Raw genomic sequence first — 4,794 nt, forward strand, 5'->3', positions numbered from 1 at the left:
GAAATAAATAATAACTTTATTATAGCCTCTAGGGCATATTTCCTTCACTGGAAGCCAACAAAGGCATAATCTAGTTGAAAGCCAACAATGGCATCATAGGTTCTGAAAGCCAACAATGGCATAATCTAGTTCACAACCAACACAAAGGCGTCACAAGCCAACAAAGACAGAGGCATCTAGTTCCCAGAAGCATAGAAGTACTCTTTCAACTTGTATGAAGAAGTCCTTTTTCTTCCACTCTGTCTTAGAGCTTGAAAGGTTGACCTGTTTCCTGCAGCAGAGGTAGAGGTTGTACCAGCAGTGGTAGCTTTCTTCCTGGGAGACCTCCTTGGAGGAGCAGCAGGTGTAGTGGCAGCAGGTGTAGCTTTCTTCCTGGGAGACCTCCTTGGAGGAGCAACTGGTGTAGTGGCAGCAGGTGTAGGAGCAGTAGTTGATGGAGATGGCCTCTTCCTTGCTGGTGCAGCAGTAGATGAAGATGGCCTCTTCCTTGGTGGTGCAGCAGTTGTAGATGCATTTTTTGTTGAAGTAGAAGCCTGTGACCTGTTTGGCTGCATTTCAAAAACAATTAAGGCTTGTGAGTTACAATGGAGACAAAAATAAAGAGAATTGAGGTGCTACTATAACTTACCTGATGTTGGTTTATTCTCAAAGCAAGAGCTGGCTTGAGTGGCTTGGAGCAAACATTGTATCTATGCCCTACAAGTTTGCAGTTGCTGCAAGTAATAGATGCCATCCTAGATGTATCTCTTGGTGCTAGCTTCTCAAATTGGTTTTTCCTCCTCTTTGTCTGTTGCTTCCCAACCTTGTCTTTAAATACTGGAGGCTCTATGTCCTGAGTTCTTGTCCTTGGCCACAGGTTAGGTCCAGGCACAGGAAATATGATATGTACAAATGCTTTTTTATACATTTCTTTTTTGAAGAAATCAGCCACAAAGTCCTCTGGCTGCAACTTGGCTTTCACTATTGCAGAAACTGCATGATGGCAAGGCATAGAAGTCATATCCCATTTCCTACATCCACATGTTCTGTCCAACAAGTTCACTGAGTAGGTGTTTTCTCCACTAGTCACTTGGTAAATGTTAGGACCAGCCATCAAAGTCTGGCACCACCTTGAGTTGTACTTTGTCTCCTCTAACATTTCAGCATAGGTAGGGAAAATCTCTCAGTTTGTTGTCTCTGTCTTTGTTCTATTCTTGTTAAATTTGACCATCAATTTTGTCCTAATTCCTTCTATCATGGTCACTATTGTCTTGCCTCTGACATCTAATATCATTTTATTAAACACCTCACTGATGTTGTTAACTACCAGGTCAGTTTTGTAATTAAAATCCATAGCATGCCTAGCCCAAGTATGAACATGTATTTTGTGAAGCCATGTCCAAGCAGTCTTACATTCTCTTTTCAAAGCATTCATTGTATCAAGGTGTTCATTCTCAGTATAAGAGTAGCTAGCTACATCCATGTGTTTCTTTAATTCATCACCTCTAAAACCAGCAGTTTGGAAATTCTGATAGATATGTCTAAGCCAGAATCTTTATGGAAAATTGGGGAAAACATGGTTTATTGCATTTAAAAGCCCCTGTTTGAAACAATGGGAAATAAAGCTAAGCATTGGTCCTATGAAACAATGAAATAATGAAGCTAGAGCAATGTGCATATGAAACCAAGAAATCTAGTGCAATATTGTATGAGAAGAGAAGTTTACCTTCTGCCTATCAAAGATGATGGTATAATAACCAAACTTCCCACTTTCTCCACCAAGTGCATCTTTAAGCTATGTTAAGAACCTGGTCCAACTGTCTTTGTCCTATTTGTCAACAACTCCAAATGCTATAGGGTAGATATCATTGTTCCCATCCCTTCCTGTTGCAGTAAGGATCTGTTGACTTGTTGACAGCTTGATAAAACAACCATCTACCCCTGCAAAGCTGACAATTGTGAGAAGATAGTGTATGTAATGTGAGAACATAAACAATTCACAACTTAGTAAATGAAATGTACCTATAAATGGCCTGCATCCATTCACAAACCCTTCTTTGCAAGCACTTACACAGAAAAAGAGGCCATGAAACCTAGGGGTTTTGCTTGGGTGCTCTGGCAGATGCCTAGTAGTCACAACACATCTAGAGCCTGGGTTTGTATCCAACACAGCCTGCAAATAATCTCTTATTCTAGTGTATTGTCCTCTCTGATCTCCTTGGACAACCTTCAATGCTTGCTTCCTAGCCCTGTAGGCCATATGGATGGACATCTCTATTCCATATTTCTTCTTCAGTGTCTGCATTATTGTGGTGACTGGTGTGCCAATATCAACTCTCATCATTGCCTCACACTGGTGTGCAACCCATTTTGCAGTAACCTTGGCGTTCTCTCCTACTGCTGGGCATGTGTGCACAAAATTTATCTTCCTTATGCAAAAAGTAGTCTCATTTGCAACAACAGAAGCTGCAATAAAGAAAGGGCATTTTGCATTTGTGCACACAACTATGATGTTGTCATTGTAGTTTCTGTGGAACTCATAATTCTTATTCTGAGTTATGTGCAATGTTTGAATTGCTCTCCTAAACTGATACACATTGAGGAAACAAAGTTTTCTGCAAAACTGCTCCTCTGGCTCTCTCTCTCCTCACTGTACCAGATCCTTGGCAAAGATCTCACTAATCTGCTCTTCTTTCCATTGGGCAGAACAAATTGCACTTCCTCAGCTCCATCATCATATTCCTGCTTCAAAACACCAAGATCTGCCTCCTCATCTGATGATGGTGCCCAAACATCCTCAAATCTCTGTTCCAAACTAGAATGTAACCTCTCTGTTGGCCCTTTTCTAGCTTTCTTCTTTTTTGTAGGCACCTCTTGCTGCTCCACCTGCTCCTCTTGCTCCACCTCCACATGCTGCCCTTCCTCATCTTCCTCATACACTTCATCCACATCAGTGTCTCCATCAAAATGAATGAGTGGATCCTCTCTTTGCTTCCTCATCTCATTAAGCCTCTGAAGATAGTCCTCATCTCCATCAAGATCTGAATCATCTCCAGTTAGAAGAATTGGTAGCTTCTGCTTAACCTTATTTACATGCTCAGCTGCAATCTTATGTTTCCTAAATTTGGCAATCTTTGTTCTCCTCTTCAACTCCATTAATGTCTCCAGTTCATCCTGATCTGCTGCATTGCATTGATCCATGGCAGCATATGTGTCCATATCATGGTTTGTGCTCTGCTGTGTGGTGTAGAACTGCAATGGCTCTAGCCGACTCTGTATTTTACTTTTTATTGGTGACCTTAGGAGAACACCAGCAGGATTTACTACATACACATGGTTCTCTCCTATATGGCTCAAAGGAACCTGCTCCTCAACCAGATAGCCTGATGTGACGCCCCCGATTCAATCGTACACTAATCATACACGCAAACATGTACGATCAAGATCGGGGACTCACGGGAAGATATCACAACACAACTCTACAAATAAAATAAGTCATACAAACATCATATTACAAGCCAGGGGCCTCAAGGGCTCGAATACAAGAGCTCGATCATAGACGAGTCAGCGAAAGCAACAATATCTGAGTACAGACATAAGTTAAACAAGTTTGCCTTAAGAAAGGCTAGCACAAACTGGGATACAAATCGAAAGTGGCGCAGGCCTCCTGCCTGGGATCCTCCTAAACTACTCCTGGTCATCGTCAGCGGCCTGCACGTAGTAGTAGGCACCTCTAGTGTAGTAGGAATCGTCATCAACGGTGGCGTCTTGCTCCTAGACTCCAACGTCTGGTCGCAGCAATCGGGTATAGAAAGAGGGAAAAGGGGGAAGAAAGCAACCGTGAGTACTCATCCAAAGTACTCGCAAGCAAGGAGCTACACTACATATGTATGCATTGGTATCAAATGGAAAAGGGGGTAACATATGTGGACTGAACTGCAGAATGCCAGAATAAGAGGGGGATAGCTAGTCCTATCGAAGACTACGCTTCTGGCCGCCTCCATCTTGAAGCAGAAGAAGAGAGTAGATGGTAAGTTCGCCAAGTAGCATCGCATAGCATAATCCTAACCGATGATCCTCCCCTCGTCGCCCTGTGAGAGAGCAATCACCGGTTGTATCTGGCACTTGGAAGAAGGTGTTTTATTAAGTATCCGGTTCTAGTTGTCATAAGGTCAAGGTACAACTCCAAGTCGTCCTGTTACCGAAGATCACGGCTATTCAAATAGATTAACTTCCCTACAGGGGTGCACCACATTTCCCAACACGCTCGATCCCCTTTGTCCGAACACACTTTCCTGGGTCATACCCGGCCTCGGAAGATCAACACGTCGCAGCCATACCTAGGCACAACAGAGAGGTCAGCACACCGGTCTAAATCCTATGGCGCAGGGGTCTGGGCCCATCGCCCATTGCACACCTGCACGTTGCGTACGCGGCCGGTGAGCAGACCTAGCAACCTCCATTACAAAGGAAGTTGCGTTACGCGGTCCAACCCGGCGCGCGCCGCTCAGTCGCTGACGTCACGAAGGCTTTGGCTGATACCACGACGTCGAGTGCCCATAACTGTTCTTGCGTAATTGGTTAGTGCGTATAGGCCAGTAGCCAGACTCAGATCAAATACCAAGATCTCGTTAAGCGTGTTATTTAGAAATAACCGTGGACGCCGACCATGGCCAGGCCCACCTCTCTCCTAGGTGTTCACAACCTGCCCTGTCGCTGCACCTCAAAGTAACAGTTGGGGGCCGTCGGGAACCTAGGCCCACCACTACCTGGGTGGAACCACCTGCCCCTTCAACCCCCAACATCGGAATCACT

The sequence above is a fragment of the Triticum urartu genome, chromosome 1, assembly GCF_003073215.2.
Source record: "Triticum urartu cultivar G1812 chromosome 1, Tu2.1, whole genome shotgun sequence".
In the NCBI taxonomy this organism is placed as follows: Eukaryota; Viridiplantae; Streptophyta; class Magnoliopsida; order Poales; family Poaceae; genus Triticum; species Triticum urartu.